The 19,044-nt window shown below is 35.9% G+C and overlaps 1 long non-coding RNA gene across 1 annotated transcript in view; it reads right to left on the bottom strand.

Moving 5' to 3' along the window:
* Positions 1–17,401, bottom strand: part of LOC103097133 (uncharacterized) — a 57,886-nt gene extending 40,485 nt beyond the window's left edge. Inside the window, exons 1-2 of the long non-coding RNA XR_008911539.1 lie at positions 13,586–17,401; positions 12,950–13,066 (exon numbers count right to left, since the gene is read on the bottom strand). This is a non-coding gene — a long non-coding RNA (uncharacterized LOC103097133). The remainder of the gene's footprint in view (positions 1–12,949; positions 13,067–13,585) is intronic.
* Between the last annotated feature and the right edge of the window lie 1,643 nt (positions 17,402–19,044).

Below are 19,044 nucleotides of genomic sequence, written 5' to 3' on the forward strand. Positions count from 1 at the left end.
AGTGTGGTGGATAAAATAATGGACTTGGCATCAGGAAGATCTGAATTCAAATTTTATTTCAAAAACCCTGGATATGTGACCCTGGCCAAGTGGCAAACTGATTCAACCTCAGTTCCCTTACCTGTAAAACAAGGATAATAGCAGTTACTTCAAAGAACTGATGTATCAAACGGGATAATATCAAATGTTAGTTAAAAAAATACTTTCTAAGCTGAAGTAAATACCACCTATAAGTGTTCAATTCATAATAAAAAGAGAAAACCTTCTTAAAAAATACCTAATGGAAGATCATTATAATAGGCTCCATTATTCATCCACTTGGTTAGACCTCAGTCCAAGACATGTTTACCAAATCATTATGATGACAATCAAAGATGGATGATGGAATGCCAAAGGTGAAGAAGAGCAAGAAGCCCAAAGTACCTGGCTCATAATGCATTACCATATGTTACCCTCTAGAGATTGCCCTAGAGCACAAGTTGGACCATTTCACTTCCCTGCTTGGTCATCTCAAATGGCTCCACATTGCCTTGAGGATCAAGTATAAACACTTCCATCTGGCATTTCCCCTCCTTTGCAACTAAGATCCGAATAATTTTTTCCCTCTACTATGCATTATCCTCCTTCAAAAATTCTATGGTTCAGCCAATTTAGCAATCTTTCTCTTCCTCATAAATAACTTTGCAGCTTCCTTCTCAATGATTTCGCATAAGCTGTTCCCCATTCACACCCTCTTCACCTCTGCCCCTTAGAATCCCTAGCTTCCCTCATACAGAGTCTCCATTATGATATCCCTGCCCTCCTTCATCCCTCACCCATCACCTTATACCTATCAGGTATATACCTACTGATGAGATAGATAGACAATGCAATGGATAAAGTACCTGACCTAAAGTTAGAAAGACTCACCTTCCTGAGTTCAAATCTGGGCTCAGATATTTATTAGCAATGTGACCCTGGGTGTATCACCTACCATCACTTTCCTCATCTATAAAATGAGCTGGAGAAGGCAATGGCAAACACTCCAGCTTCTTTGCCAAGAAAACCCCAAAGGTGACCATGAAGACTTGGGCACAATTGAAACAATTACTAAGCAACATATACTTATTGTTTGTCTTCCTTTAGAAATACAAAGGTCCTGGGGACAACTGGGTGGCTCAGTGGATTGAAAGTCAGATCTAGAGAGGGGAGGTCCTAGGTTCAAATCTGGCCTCAGACACTTCCCAGCTATGTGACCCAGGCTAAGTCACTTCACCCTCATTGCCTTGGAGCTAATACACAGTATTGACTTTAAGACAGAAGGTAAGGGTTATTAAAATTAAAAAAAAATACAAAGGTCCCAAGGACAGGGAATGCTTCAACTTTGTACTAATAGATGCTGGATATACTTGTTAAGTGGTAGGTTGACTTATCAGTTCATTTTACAGATAAGGAAACAGAGACAAAAAGGGTTAAATGATTTACCCAGGGTCACACAGCTAGTATCAAAAGCCAGATTTGAGCTCAGGAATGTAAGTCTTCCTAACTTCAGACATGATACTCTATTCACTTGCCACCTAACTGCCCAATATATCTGCTGCCTTGTATATTAAAGTATATGTGGCTGCATTCAGAAAAAAAGTGATCCCATCAAATTCTATCATGTTTGCTAGAATAGCTGTGTGTCATGAATGTTTGGTGAGATAGCTAAGACTAATGTTCTCAACAAACAGGAGTCATTTTGATGGATTTTTTCACTGAGCAAAAAATATTCCTCCGAAATCCATGTATTTGCAGGCTTCCTTTACATATATCTCTCTTGAATAGACTATTTTTCAGTGGGGTCCAACCCTGAAATAACTCAAGTTGCTATCTGGGTTATCCAAGGGTTAGTTGCCCTCCCAAATGCCTTCCCAGAGTTGTGACTTTGACAGGAAGGAAAGCCTAAACTACAAATTGTAAAAAATAACTTCTGGTCAAAGAGTCTTGTTTTATTTAATTTTTTAATAGTTTTGTCATGTTACATGATTCTTATCTTACTCCCTGTTTCCCTACCCCCTCCCAGAGTTGAGAAGCAATTTCACTGGGTTATAAATATATTATCACTCAAATCCTATTTCCATATTATTCATCTTTGTAATGAGTAATTTTTAAAACCAAAACCTCAAATCTTATACCCAAGAAAACAAGTAATAAATCATATGTTGTTGTTTGTTTCTGGATTTCTACTCCCACAGTTCCTTCTCTAGATGTGAATAGCATCCTTTCTCATAAGTCACTCAGAAATGTCCTGGATCATTGCATTGCTTTTAGTATCAAAGTCTATTACATTTGATCATTTCACAATGTTGTAGTTATTGTATATAATGTTCTCCTGATTCTGCTTATTTCACTCCACATCAGTTCATGGAGGTCTTTCAAGCTCTTTCTGAAATGATCCTATTCATCATTCCTTAGAGCACAATGGTATTCCATCACCATCATATGCCACAATTTGTTCAGCCATTCTCCAGCAGAGGGACATCCCCTTATTTTCAGATTTTTGCCACCACAAAAACCATAGCGATATAAAAATTCTTTTGCAAATAGATCCTTTCCCATTTTTTATCTCTTTGGGATATAAAACCAGTGTGCCCTTTGGTCCAACAATACCACTACCAAATTTGTACCCCAAAGAGATAATAAGGAAAAAAACTTGTACAAGAATATTCATAGCTGCACTCTTTGTGGTGGCCAAAAAATTGGAAAAGAAGGGGATGTCCCTCAATTGGGGAATGGCTGAACAAATTGTGGTATATGTTGGTGATGGAATACTATTATGCTGTAAGGATTGATGATCTGGAGGCTTTCTATATGAACTGGGAGAACCTCAATGAACTGATGCAGAGTGAAATGAGCAGAACCAGGAGAACATTGTACGCAGAATCCAGTGTAATGGACTTTGCTACTAGTAGCAATGCAACAAGCCAGGATACTTCTGAAGGATTTATGTGAAAGAATGCTAACCACATTGAGAGAAAGAAACGTGGAAATAGGAATGCAAAAGCAAAATATATGACATCACTTATCACACGTATATGTGGGTATATGATTTGAGGTTTAGGCTTTAAAAATCTATGGCAAAAATAAATAATATGGAAATAGGTATCAAGTGATACCATTTGTACAACCCAGTGGAATTGCTTGTTGACTCTGGAAGGGGGAAGGGGAAAAGGGAGGGAAATAAAATGAATAATGTAAATGTGAAAAAGTATTTTAAAATAAAAATTTACATTAAAAAGCCTTTGGGGCATAATTCCAAATTGCCTTCCAGAACAGTTGGATCAATTCACAACTTTACCAGCAATGTATTGTGTCCCAATTTTGCCACATCCCCTGCAACATTTACTTTTCTTTACATATTGGCCAATCTGTTAGGTGTAAAGTGGTACCTCAGAGTGGTTTTGATTTGCATTTCTCTAATCAGGACAGATTTAGAACATTTCTTCATATGATTATTGATAGTTTTTATTTCTTCCTCTGAAAACTGCCTATTCATATCCCTTGACCATTTTTCAGTTGGGGAATGATTTGATTTCTTATAAATTTGACTTAGTTCTTTGTATATTTGAGAAATTAGACCTTAGTCAGAGAATTTTCTTATAAAATTTTTTCCCAGTTTGTTGCTTCCCTTCCAATTTTGGTTGCATTGGTTTTGTTTCTACAAAACCTTTTTAAATTTAATATAATCAAAATTATTCATTTTATATATTATAATGTTCTCTATTTCTTACTTGGTCTTAAATTCTTTCCTTCCCCATAGATCTGACAGGTATATTATTCTATGGTCATCTAATTTACTTGTAATATCACTCTTAATGTTTAAATCATATACTCATTTTGTACTTACCTTAGTATAGGGTATGAGATATTGATCTAAACCTAATTTTGCCATACTGTTTTCCAATTTTCCCAGCAGCTTTTGTCAAATAGTGAGTTCTTATCCCCAAAGCTGGGATCTTTGGATTTATTGAACACAACATTGCTGAGGTTATTTACCCCTAGTCTATTCCATTGATCCACCCTTCTATCTCTTAGCCAGTACAAAATTGTTTTGATGATCACTGCTTTATAATACAGTTTAAGATCTAATTCTACTAGGTTGCCATACTTCACTTTTTTTTTAGTTGCCTTGATATTCTTGATCTTATGTTCTTCCAGATGGATTTTATTTTTTTTCTAATTCTCTAAGATAGTTTTTTGGTAGTTTGATAGATACAGCATTGAATAAGTAAATCAACTTAGGTAGGATTGTCATTTTTATCATATTACCTTGTCCCACCCATAAGCAATTAATGTTTTTCAAATTCTTTAGATCTAGTTTTATTTGTATACAAAATGTTTTGTAATTGTGTTCATATAATTCCTGTATTTGTCTAGGCAGATAGATTCCCAACTAGAGTGATTTTAAATGGAGTTTCTCTTTCTAGCAAAGAATATTATTATTAGAAAGTTACATAAATCAAAAAAGGATGAGATTTATCCCTAATTCTATGCCATTTTGACTAAATAATGTCCTGTATTCTCATTTCTAATAGGGCTCTATATATTTTTCCAAGCCTTTTTTCCTCATTCTTTTGTTCTGCTGATCCAATGAGTGCTCTCACATTCCCTCCCCTAAAGCAACTTCTAAAATTGGGATAATTTAGATTGACATTGATATTGGTAGCGCTATCTTGTCTGGTAAACAAGAACTATTTTAAACCAAGTATGTTGAGGATAACATGGCAGCATCCTTGCATAACCCATTGGGATGAATGGAAAGGGTGTCTCAACCAGTCATAACCTGATTTCTTCACCAAAACATTTCAATTCTAGGATCAGGTATGCAATTTTTCCATCATCATGAAGGAATCAGGGAAGGACTAAATATTAATATTTAGTGATTATTAATATTAGTAAATTAGTAAAATTTAAGTAAAATTATTTTAAAAGTAAAAAATTAAAATTATTAAAATATTAATATTATAAAAATATTAAGCCCACCTCATTAGCACCTACCAATTAGATATGTCTTGGGGAGGCCTGAATAATGAACTTCCAAAATTGTATTTAATGACTCAAGATGCTGAATATCTTTGTCTTTGATCATTGAGAGAGATCACTGGCCAATTCATTTATTGGTTCTTACTAGTCTGATAAAGTGACTTCTTTATCAGAACTGTAACAGTTAAAAGAGTGATGTTGTAAACTGTAGTGAGTTAAAATGGTGGAAGATATAAGTTGTAATAGATATAAGAAAGGGTGAGTAAATTTGACCGCAGAAAATATGTTTCACTACAGTGTCTTGGTTTTTAAATCAAATATAAGGTGGTTGCCAGGGAAATATTCCCAATTATTCAAATACCCAAGTCAACTGGGTTTTATAGAGATTTTAATTAATACAAATGTGGAATTAAAGAAAAGAGAGAAAGAGAGAAAAAGGAAATAAGTATGAAGGGCCTTAAGCCAACATGGCCTAGACCTGAGTCTTAAGAGAGAGAGATCAGTCAGTCAGTCTTTTAACACTCACCACAAGGTCTGTCTAAGCAAGGATTCTAGTGACACCAGGCCAGCTCCATCTCAGCTGACTTCACCAGAGAGAGTTCCAGCCAGAGACTGTTCCAAAGGGCCTCTCTCCAGAGCCTCCAGAGGGACAGAGTCCCCTCAGAGGAGTTCCAGCGAGACCTCCTTAGAGATTGTCCTCCAAGAGCTTCCCTTCTCCAAAGCCTCTCTCAAGAGATTCTTCCCAAGCAATCCTCATCAGAGATCCTCCAAAAGGATTTTTTTTTTCTCAAGAGATTCTGCTTTTTCTTATATAGGGGTTTTTCTCCTATGTCACCTCCCCTAAGTCCTTATATCTACCAATCACTGTAGACGGTTTCCAAAGGACTGCCCATCTGAATTCCTGCTAAGACTAATCTCCTCAGTAAGTGTGAACCAGTGAAAACACAGCTGAGTCAACTAATCTCATTAAGAGAAAACTTGCCCGACCCTTTTAGGTACCTAGCATCTCATTGTATCAATTCTAAAAAACAGGCATGGCTCAAAGAACTCCTTGCCTCATCATAAGCATGGATCCAAGTACTTTCATTGTTTAGCAAGGAGTTTTCTCCCCTAAAGCAGTCTTATGTATGGGTGGAGTAGAGGTCCTCCCATTGCAAGGAGTTTTCTCCCCTAAAGCAGTCTTAAGTATGGGTAGAGTAGAGGTCCTCCCATTTCTGATCCTGGCCAGTTCTCACATCAAAATGGGGAATGTTTCCCAAACAAACACACTTTCACATTTCACATAAGTTGTATGACATTTAAAAGCTTATGAAATGATGGATATTTGTCACAATTTTTACAAATGTAGCAATCTTTCAACCTTGGTATTTAAACATATATTTTTAAACAAAGTAAAACTCATCTTGGGTTAAGAGCATAATCAAGAAATCTATATATCATTCTGGTGCAAGTAAAATAGTGAGCTGAAGAGTATAAATAAAGGGGTGCTCCTTTTGGAGGCTTTTAGGGATACAAATGCCCTGAGATTAACTGCTCAACTTCCATTCACATGTGGGAAGGTTGGGATTTATAAAATGTATTTCACTTCAGCTACTAGAATGGGCCTTACCTCGTGGTAGGGGCAGGCAAAAATAACCAGATTGCTAAAAAAAAATTCCAAAAAATCATATTTAAAAAACCCTTAAAATCAAATCATTTGAGGTATTTAGCACATTAAATTTTTCCAAGGTTGTTAATACAGAACCCATGCTTTAATCTCACAAGGAGATATATAAATATGTTGATTATTCACACAGTAAGAACTACAAATCTGAAGAAAACACACTCTTCCCCTACCAATGGGAAATTTGAAATGCCTTCCATTGGGACATTTAAAATAATAGGATAGGATTTTCCTTGTCATAGTCATAAATGTACTGGTAAAAGAAACCTTCAAAGTCATTTGCTTCAACTGCCTAATTTTTCTGTTAAACTAAAGCCCACAGATGTTGAGCTTCCCCTATTCATATAAGAAATAAAATGAAAAACTGGGTTGCAAATCTCATTGCTCTTACTCTAGATGTAGCCCCATTTGCCTCCCATAAAGTCAAGTGGTAATGCTAAGAAAGCACTCTCTCAGGGGAAGGGCAAGGTAACCCTTTTCCTGTGCTCCATTCCCAATTCAGAGGGGGTTTTTTTCAATTAATTTCTATACCTAGAAGATACTGAGAAATTCAAGTGTGTTTCCAGGGTCATTTCATTTTTTTTTATTGGATTATTTTGCTTACTTGCACAATGTTCATAGAGCATGTAATCTTTTGCCATCTTAATTTTATGTTGCTGCACTGGGAAAAACTGGACCATGTGTGCTAAAGCCTCCCGGCCAGCGAGAAGCCTTATGGTAGGAAAATAGAAAAGGGATAGAAATTCTGGATCCCGCGAAGGGCGTGAAGGAGCCAACCTTTGAGATGTCAATAATGAGTCAGAGATCAGATATTATTAATATTTTGGAGCCACAGCCATGCTCCGATCAATGGACATCACTGAAAGGCTATTTCCATCCAGAGATCCCAATTTAACACTTCACTGGTCAGAGGATGATATAACTCAGCTAAGAGAATGAATAGAGACTAATAGAGAGAATTAGAGAATGCTAGGTATTAGCATTGGAAAAGAAAGAGACACCTGGCCAAAGGCCAGGCGTCAGGTAGAGATAAAGAGGAGAGAGAGAGGTGGAAAGACAGTGTTGAGCAAACCTGTGAGATCCTCCAAGGAGAGAGGAGCTGGCCACGGCTTCCCAATTTAATCTCTTTGATACGCAAATGAACTCAATACATATTGATAAGTTACAGAATGCCTCAATACATATTGATGAGTTACATAGTATATTGCCATTGGATAATTGCAAATTATGACAAGGTGAAGGTGGAGTTTTTATCCTCAGGTGAGTGAGACAAAGGGAAGCAAGGTTTCGCGCCCTAACTCCAGCCACGCTGGGAACAGAGTTCCTTGCCATGCACAGAATGGCCATGTGCCCATTCACAATCCTTGTCTCTCCATAATACCTATGGGCTAGACAGCTACATGTGCATTATCAGAAATACCCCAGCCAAATTCCAATTTTCTACCAGAGTACTAGGATGCAGGGAGCATGGAAATTATTCTGAATTAGCCTTGCCTGTGTTGCTTGACCTTCTTTCTCTTCATTATGCTCATATTTTTGTTTGCATTTTTTTCATTTCATTTTTGGACAATACTTTGAAGCTGAGTTTGGAGAACCTGCCTGAAATCTAATTCCCACAAAAGAGGCATGTATGTGGCTTCCATTACAGGATATTGCTGATGAATGGCTGACAATAGCAATGTATTTTATTTTCTAAAAACTGGACAGGTTTGTCATCACTCTTAACCTATACTTCCAGCATGCTATTAGGTAGAAAGTGCACTGGCTCAAACATAACCTACCTGGATTCAAATCCTACCCATGACACTTAATATTGTACCTGGGTGACCAAGCATTTAAATTCCCTGTTCATCCACAAAATTAGAAGATATGATTAGATGGCTTCTGAAATCTCTTGCAGCTCAATATCTATGATCCAGTGATTCCCTTACAAGGAGAAATTATATTTCCTATTCTACCCATTGATATAGATGTAACCCTAGTTTGAATTCTGAAAAAACTCTCTTGTGTAGACAATTACTATATATAGCTTCTTAAATAGTTTCAGCTTCTAGTATCTCTTCTCCCTCTAGCTGATCTTCCATGTAGATGCCAAATTCTTCACAAAATATAAGTCTGACCATGTTCCTCCCTTACTCAACAACCTTCAATGGCTCCTTATTAGAATCTAAAAAAATATACATATAAATTCCTCAGCTTTGTAATTAGAGCCCTTCACTCCAACTTAATTTGGGGCACTTATTATACATTACACTCCTTGATTACTTCATATTATTCCTAAACTTCCCTTCTTGATATTTATCAAACTAATCATTCTCTCTCTAGCCTCTATGCTTTTGCAGAAGTTTTATCTTCTCTTTTCTGCCCTGACTAGGATGTAATCCCTCTTTAACTCCACCTCTTCAGTTCATAAGCTTTCATTAATGAGTCAGTCAACAAGAATTTGTTAAGTACCTATTGTGTGTCAGGCACTGTGCTAAGTGCTGATGATATACAGAAAGGGGATATAACATATCCCCTTTATATGATATATATATATTATATGTATTTATATGTATATAAATAATATAATAATAAAGCTCCTCCAATAGGAAACCTTTTTCTGACACATCAAAATTGTTCATATTCTTTCTCTAATCAAGAATCAAGTTTAGATTTAGAAGTATAGATGTATCATCCCCAGAGAAAGTAATCTCCTTGACTGCAGTGATACTTTTTCCTTCTTTCTTTGTATTGAAGAATCTATGACATTGACTTGTATATAATAGGTATTTAATAAAGATAAGATTATATTGGGTTAGATAATACATTCTCTACCATTTGACCTACCAAAAACTTAAATATCCAGATGAAGGTTCATCACATCCATTGGGGTATGAAGATTTATAGTTTTCATGGTCAGAAAGATCAAAATGTTTATTAAATAAACAAATGATAGATTGATAAATTGTTAGGATAGATAGGTGACAGATACATAGATGATAAACAGATCGACAGTTGATCGATTTTATGGGTAGAAAGATACAAAAATAAATGGTTAGACAAGTAGATAGTCCTTTAATAAGACTTATTGAGCTCTGTGCTAAATACTTAGGATACAAACATTAACCAATGATATTGTTCCTTTCATACCCCGTAAATGTAAGCTCATCAAAGAGCTTGCCTTCTAATGGGAGAAAACAACAAATAATGAGGAGTTAGAAAAGGAAGGGAGGCCAGGGGTCAAAGTTCCTCAAGAGAGCCTAAGAGAACTGAAGGGTCAAGTCTATATGATTTAACAATATAATTTATCATTATAAGTACTAATAGTAAATATTAAATTTACATTTAATTTAAATGTTGCTTCAGAATTGAGAACACATTAGAACTTGCATCGAATGCATCAAATTGAAATAAGAAAACCTCAGGAGGTCCAGAGTTAGAAAAGATTTTAGAATTCAACTTCCTCCCCTCCTACATTTTGCAAAACAGGAACCAAGGTCCACAGAGGTTCAGTAAATTGTGCCAGTTGTCATAGTATAGCCAAAATTTATTTACAGCATTAAAATTTGCAAAGAAGTGTACATGCGTTATTTCATTTGAGTCACATAACCTAGTGAGGTAAGTGCTATTGAACATGTAAAATCTATATCCATTTAGGGAGAAGTGAGAATTTGGCTCAGAATTTAATATATAAATTAATAAATATTAGCTATATTTATTGAATTGAATTACTAAAATGGGAAGATACTGTCTCTGCCCTCTAGATGCTCACTATGCAATAATAGCAAAAAGAAACAAATGTACCATATCACATGATAAGGGCATTAGAGAGATGCAAAGAAAAGTTCTTTGTGAGAGACCAAAGGAAGAAGCAGTTATTGACTGGGGATAAAGGTAAAGAACAGAAATCAGGAGGTGATATTGCATTTGAACTATAAAAGGGGCTTTGAAGTAGAATGTGAAATAAGCTTTGGCCCATGCCCTTATCACCTAAAATGGCATCAACTACTTGGGAGAAACTGAAGATCTGGTAGGAGAGAGTGGAAGCATTTTGGGGGGAAAGTCTTCCTTGGCCTACCTTGGGGCTGAAAGCAGTCTTTTTCTTTTTGATGTATAGTTACCCAAGAAATAGCCTGGAGTTTTGGTCTATTTTATTTGTCCTTTTCAGTTAAAGGTGGAGGAAAGGAGTCTCTGCCTAGGGATTTTGAGCCATATGAGATGCCTCAAGGATGCTGAAGACAGGGCCAGCAGAAAATCCTCAGAAGCAAGTTTATAAAAGCTAGCACAATGGAGCTTTAGACTTAAACTTGATAGGAAAAATGCTATATAGAAACTGAATTAAATTATAAACTCTAATCCCCTCTCTTCCCCAAAGACCTCAGTAGGAGAGGAGAAATTATCCTTCTAGGTTGGGATGGGGAGAAAAGGAGTAGGAATGTTTGTATATTTGTTCTTGCTATACCTATGGAAAAAGTTTTCTTTTGGAATAAGATAATACTTATAAGGCATTGAGCACAATGCCTGGTGCAGAATGGGCACTTTTAAAATGCTTGTTCCCCCTTATAAAAGTTCATCTAATGGTAAGTAGTTAAATGAAACTGGGGCACCAGTTGGTGAACCCTTAAAAATACAGAGAATACAGTATTCAGTGGGAGTTCAAGCTAATAATAAAAGAACAAAAATTTCCCAAATCCCCCCCTAGAGCACCAGGGAAGGCAAAGGAAAGGAAGGCAAAATGTAACCTTGCAGAGCCATAGAGACAATGTTATAAAGGTACACTAAGTATATGGGATTGCTTCTGTGATATATTCTTTCTGTGATTTGTCTACTGTTTTCTGGATTTTCTTTAAGGACAATTTCACTCCTTTACAAATTGCCATGAAAGTTCCTCCTACTTTTTAGAATCCCAGGCACGATTCTCAACTAATTCACATGCTCAGGATCAGGTAGCTGTACCAGGTTTAACACTTCATGCAGTTGGAGCTCCCCTTGTCTTTACAGTTAAACAGATAATCAGAAAGGATTTACTAAAATAAAATAAAATAAAACCCTAAAATCTCATAATCTTTCTGACAAAAACTGATTAAGAGCTTAAGATTATATATCTCACATCAGTGTCAGAGGCATTTATTTGCTTTCAACTGCATTTCCCAAATCACATAGAGTATGAAAGTTTTATGTAGTTTTTTTTAAGTATTTGTTTCCTTTTCTTGTTTTGAATCTTCATACCCTTTCTATGTTAGCTCTGAAAGGTCTAGGCTATGCCCAGAACCACTGTCATTACCCACAATCTGGGCCCTCTCTGACTTTCTAGCTTTATCCTGTATTACTCTCCTCCAGCCAACCTGAACAACTCTTGGGTCTCAAACATTCGCTATGGGTGCCCTCATTCCTCCACGTATTTCCAGAAGCCATTCCCTGCTGCCAGTGTGCCATCCCATTTCTTTAATGAATTTCTACCTATTTTTTCCAAGCCCAACTTGAATATCCCCTCCCCAGGGAGCTCTTCTTCACTTCCCCTTTCCCTTCAGATACCATATAGACATATCCTATGTCTTATTTAATATTGTACATTATAATTACCTGTGTTTCTTGGAATTAGCTAAATGGTCTTTTGTTTCCCTTTACACACACTTCATTAGAATCCAGCTGGCTGTTTCCTGTTTACAATGCTGATATCCATCCGCATGCCTTTATTCTGGCTATACCTACATCTTGAACCACTCTCTTCATCTCAGTCTTTTAGAACCCCTAATTCCATCCAAGATTCAGCCCAAGCTCTCCCTTCCACAAGAGGCCTTTTCTCAGTTCCTAGTGATCCCCCCACAAGAGCACAAACAATTTTTGCTTTGAATGTACTATGTACTTATTTTGTACATGAATTTTGGCCATCTCACATAACTTCTTTAATAGTATGAGATATATTTGGGGGGAGGGGGGTCTTAATATCCTCAGAGCTTATCACAGAAACCAACACATAGTAGATGCTTAATAAAGGTTTATTAACTGAATCAGAATCTCCTAAGAACTAAACAGTAGCTTGCCCAAACTTTTATTTAAATCTGACTATGGTGTACTAACCATAAAGCTCTCCACATAATAGGTATTTAATGTTTGAAGAAGGAAGAAAGAATGAAAGGAAATAAAGTAGGAAGGTAGGAAAAATGAGAGAAAAGGAAAACATTATGAAATACCAATACGTTGGCAAAGGAGGCACAAAGAAAATATTGATGAAATTACTTCCTTTAAAAGCAGAATAGGCCAAATGGAAAAAGAAACACAAAAACAATTAAGTCTTACCTAAACTTCTTATTTCTCCCACTCCCACAGTGCCTCTAGGCATGCACTTGCCCCTCACAGAGTTCCTATATGGTTCAGCAGACAATATCCATAAAATGTTTTCCATATCCTGAAGTACTATAAAAATAAGCATATAATAAATATAATAATATATATGTATTATATATATAATATATAATAAATAAAAAATATATATATAATATATAATAAATAAAAATAAAGGGACACTTACACTCAGTGATCTGCATACAGTAAAGCAAGTGTGTTAGATTTAGGGCTTCATGGAGCTAGAATTCATTCCCTGTGCCTCTTCCTATGTATACCAGTGGTCCAGGCCCCTCCTAATGTGATAGATGATAGATATATACAGTTCTGTCTTTTCTCTATTAGATAGTACCAAGAGGACAGGGACAGCATCTCACTAAGATTTATAGCAATTTGATACAATTAATGCTTTTATTAGTAATAGTAATAGCTAATATTTATTTATAACTGCTTGTTGAATGAATGAATAGGCATTACTCAATAATTTATATGAAAATTGAGGTGTATGAGGTGTTCAGAGAGGACTAGCACCTCCAGTATTTTCAGGGCTGCTCATCTACTTTTGTTGTCTAGCTGTCAATCAGCTCTCACCTGAGACTCCAAGAAGCTTTAGAACAAGAAGCAGCCATGCCCCAGTAAAACTGTCTCAGCAGATGAATGGCTAAAAGGCATTGAGCATCATTGATAGACCTCAGTGAATTATGGGGAGATGTCTATTCCAAGCCATGAAGGTGATTGAGAATGGTGCAGTGGAGTACCTAGACCTTGGTTAAACATTGAAGACACCATGGTCATTCCCTACATCCTGCGCAATTGCCAGTCATCCTGACTTTTTCCTTGCCACTGGACTTCCATGATTCTGGATAGAGAGTGAGGCTGGTGACTTTGTATAGCTCTTCCTAATTTAGATCCAATTCACTCACAATCAAGAGTCATCCTTGATATGGTCCTCTTCAAAAGGAAAGATGAATAACAACAAAAAATTAGTCTCCTAAACACAACTAAATATCCCCATTCTTTCCCAGAATGTGCCCTGACTTCTTTTTAATTATTCCTAAAACTCTCAGAAAAAAATTAAATCCAAATCTTGAGAACATGGTGTGAATTTTAGTTTTATTCCACCCTGCTTAGTCTTTAGAATTCTAGCAAACAGGAATATATACACCCCCTCTTAAGGATTGGGTGTGGGGAAGAAAGGCCTATGACTGGTATATGCTAGGAAGTGGCAAATCAGAAACAACTGACTGACCCCCTGAGCTATCCCAAGCCAAGCTTAAGTCACAATTGGTACATGTGAGACACAGGAAGTGATGTAAAGAACTGCCTTTATATTTTGTGTCACTTCCTGTGAGAGGAACCCTTTGGTGGACTTGACCCTGGAACTTGAGCCTGGAGGAGCTCAACATGAGGCCTCAGATTGCTTTCCTTTTAGACAGTCACATGGTGAGTGATAAGGCTGACTCCCCTTTCCCTTGGCTTTCTGGAGAGAACCCTTGGCCAAGGCCTCTCAACTCCTGCCTGACTCAGACTGGGCCAAAGCAGTTCAATTCCCTTTTCCTCTCTCTCATTCTTGATTTTCTTCTTTCTATTGTAGATAAACCACCATAAAATCCCATTCTGACTTGAGTATTTTGTTGAGATTTAGAATTTAAATCCCTGGTGACCAACTAAATATATTCAGTCTCAACCCTAAATTTACCTTTAACAGTCATACCATAATGTTTTTCAGTCACTGTTAACAGATCTTAATATTTTTGCTCCCCAATTAAATATGAAAGCTTTTAAGACTGTGTTCTTGGTTCCCTTCTCATTTCACTTACCCTTTCTATCTCTTGGAATATTATCTATTGCTGTGGCACTGAGTATCATAGCTGTGCTGATGTCTCCAAGTTAAATATATCCAAAGCTAACCTCTGAGCTCTATTCCAGTCTTTTTTTTAAACACTTACTGTCTGTCTTAGAATCAATACTGTGTATTAGTCCCAAGGCAGAAGAGTGGTAAGGGCTAGACAATGGGGGTCAAGTAACTTACCCAGAGTCACACAGGTAGGGAGTGTCTGAGGTCAGATCTGAATCTAGGACCTCCCATCTCTAGGCCTGATTCTCAATCCACTGAGCCACCCAGTTGCCTTCAAAACCCCAACCTTACATGACCTACCTCCTGCCGGACAGCTCCAGCTCTGTGTTTTACCTTATACCATTACTATGCACAAGTGAAATTCATGTTTCCTCCTAAAACCATACTTCATCTAAATATCTCTACCCCTGCTGTTGACACCACATCCTTCTGTTCATCTAAGCTCACAATCATCTTTGTGACCTGGGAATCATCTTTGGCATGAAATACAGGTAGCTAAGTGACAATAAATAGAACATTCGTCTTCCAGACGAACACTTCAGGTTCTTACTGGTCTTACAACCAAAGGTAAGTCACTTAATCTTTCTCATACTCATTTTTCTCATCCATAAAATAGGAATAATAATAATAATAACATCTGCACTCACATAGTTGCTATGAGGTTTGGCAGACCTTGAATTGCTATAAAAATAATAATAGATAGCATTTATATAACAATTGAAGTTTTACAAAATGCTTTACATATTATCTTATAAATGCTGACTGTTGTTATTACCCCTTCATCCCACATAGAATATCATTTGCCAAAACCTGACAATCCTACACTTCCACAGTTCTCCCATCTGTTCCTTTTTCTTCATCCTCATGTTCACCACCCTAATTCAGGTCTTGTTTACCTCTCGCTTCCAAAAACAATTATTGAATCATCTCTTAAGTGATCTTCCTGCTGTCAGTTTCTCCCTTTTCTAATTCATCTACCATTCAGCTGGAGCTATCAAAGTGATATCAGTAAAATACTGACCAGACCAAACCATATTTCCCTCAACTGACTCCTTTGTAGTTTTCCTTTCTATATCCCTTCACACACACCCTCCATTCTAATCAAAATAATCTACTTCCCCATTTATACCATTTCATCTCCACTCCCTTCCACAAGGGACCCTGATATCTGACATTTGTGCCTTCATCACCTCCATCTTACTGAATCCTTCAAAGTATTAACTCAAGCACAAGATAGTATATGAGGTTATTCCTAATGCCCCCACTTATTCCCAACCCAATCCTCATAAAATTGCTTTGTATAATTTGGATACACTTTGAATTTACTTATCTGTCCCCCAAGAGAATGTAAGCTCACTAAGGGTACGACTGTCTTTGGGTCTATATTCCTAGCACAATGCCTGGTACTTAGTAGTATCCTGATAACTATATATAAAATGGTTGCCCCTCACTTCCAGAAGCATGGCCAAGATGTTAGAAAAGAGAAAATACTCAGCTAAGCTCTCCCAATACTCCCTTCCAAATAACATGAAAATAATGCCTAAAATCAAATCTGGGCCTTTAAAGCCAACAAAAATGCAAAGTGAGACTTTCCTCCAATCCAAGACAACAGAGGAGATTAGAAAGAGAGGTCTATAGTACAGTTGAGGAAGCTGAGCCAGAGCACACCTGGAGTAATACACTAGTGGTGGCACTAGCTAGTAGTAACAGAAGCAGAAGCAGCTTTGGGGACTCTCAAGTCAGACACAGTAAGGTTATCTGGCAACTGGTCTAACAGAGATTACAGGGTACCCCTGTGCCAGCATTAGATGAAGGAACAGAAGCTGTCTAAAAGTTCCATTGCCTATACCCATGTCTGGGTCATAGTTCAAGGGAAGAAAGATAAAAAAAGGCTGTGGTCAGAAGCAAAACAGAGGAGGGTCAAGATAAAAGAGAGAGAATGGTTTAAAAAAAAGTAAATAGAATATAGGGAAATGCACATTAGTAATCATAACTATGAGTGTGAATGGGATGAATTCACCCCTAAAATGGAAGCAAATTGCAAAACAGATTAGACCACAATCCAACAATATATTGTTTAACAGAAACATACTTGAAACATAATAATGGAAACAGAGTCAAAATAAGGGGCTCAAGCAAAATTTATTATGCTGTGACTGATGTTAAAATGGCAGAAGTAGCAATCATGATGTCAGAGAAAGCAAAAGCAAAAATAGACCTAATAAGAAGGGACAAGCAGAGAAACTACTTCTTGCTAAAACAAATCATAGTTAATAAAGTAATACTAACATTAAACACATGCACCAAATGGCATACAAGGCAAATTCTTAAAGCCAAAGTTAAATGTATAACAGAAGGAAATCATAAAACTGCACTCACATGGGGACCTCAATTTTCTCCTCTCAGAGCTAGATAAACCTAACTATGAAATGTGTAAGAAAAAATTCAAGGAAATGAGTGGAATCTTAGAAAAATTAGGTATGATAACCTTCTGAAGAAAACTGACTGGGAATAGAAAGGAAAATAGCCTTTTCTCAGTTGTACAAGATACCTTCACAAAAAGTGACTACCTATTAGGGCATAAAAATCCTCACAACCAATTTCAGAAAAGCAGAAATATCCATTTGCATACAATAAAATTTACACTGAATTAAAGACTGGGGGAATTATAGATTAAAAGGTAATTAGAAACTAAATAATTTAAACCTAAAGAATGACTGAGTCAAAAAATCATAAAAGCAATGAAAAATTTCATTAAAAAGAATGACAACAAGGAGATAACATTACAATAGATGTATGATGTAGCCAAAGGAATTATCAAGGAAAAAATTTTTGTCTAAATATGTACATTAATCAATCAATGAAGTAGGCAAGCAACTAGAAAACATAACAGGAAAAGAACAATTGTAAAATACTTAAGCACCAAAATGGAAATTATAAAAATCAAAGAGGTTAAAACTGAAAGAAAAATGTATTAATAAAACTAGGAGTTTGTTTTGTTAAAAAATAGATAAAATATTGGCTAATTTCATTTTTACACAAATGAAAACCAAATTACTAGTAGAAAAATTGTACCACCAATGAATATGAAATCAAAGCAATTATTAGTAGTTCTCTTGCCCAATTATATGCCAATGAACCTGATGATCTAAGTGAAATTGCTGATTATAAATATAAAAATAAACTGCCCAGAAGAAAAAATAGAATGCTTTGAACAATCCTATTTTAGAAAAAGAAATTAAACAAGTCATCTACAAGCTTTCTAAATAAAAAATCTTCATGACCAGATGATTTACATGTGAATTCTATCACATGTTGAAGAAATAATGTCAATACTATGTAAACTATTTAAAAATAGATTAATAGATTAAGTCCTATCAAAATCCTTTTATGAAACAAATGTAGTTTTTATACCTAAACCAGGGAGAGCAAAAACAGAGAAAGAAAACTAATGACCAATTACTTTAAGGAATAACTATGAGGGAAAAAAAATTAATGAATCACAGCAACAGTACTACAACAATATATTACAAAGATCACATATTATATCTAGGTAGGATTTATACCAGAAATGTAAAGTTGGTTCAATCTGAGAAAAGCTATCAACCTAATTGACCATATCAATAATAAAAATAATATTATTTTATTAATAGATACAGAACAACCTTTAACAAAATATAACACACATTTGTATTAAAAAAAACATTAAAAAGTATAGGAATCAGAATTTTTCTTCAAATGAGTACTATCTATCTAAAACGAAAAGCAAGTATTATCTGTAATGGGTATAAATTTGAAGTCTTCCCAATAAGATCAGAAGTGAAGCAATGATGTACGTAATTATCACCACTATTATTCAATGTTGAACCAGAAATGCTAGCTGTACTAAGAAATTGAGGAATAAAATTTGGGCGATGGGGGAACATAACTACCACTATGCAGGTGATATGATTTTATATTTAGAGAACTTAAAGAATCAACTAAAAACTAGTTTCATCATATAAATAAACATACATATATCATCAGTATTTCTATTTACTACCAACAAAACACAGCATGAAGATATAAAAAGAGAATTTCCATTTAAAATGACTGCAGACAATATAAAAAACTTGTGAATCTGCCTACATAGACAAACCTAAGGATTATATGAACGCAACTAGAGAAACTTCTTACACAAATAAAGGCAGAT

Source organism: Monodelphis domestica, chromosome 1 (genome assembly GCF_027887165.1).
Source record: "Monodelphis domestica isolate mMonDom1 chromosome 1, mMonDom1.pri, whole genome shotgun sequence".
NCBI lineage: Eukaryota > Metazoa > Chordata > Mammalia > Didelphimorphia > Didelphidae > Monodelphis > Monodelphis domestica.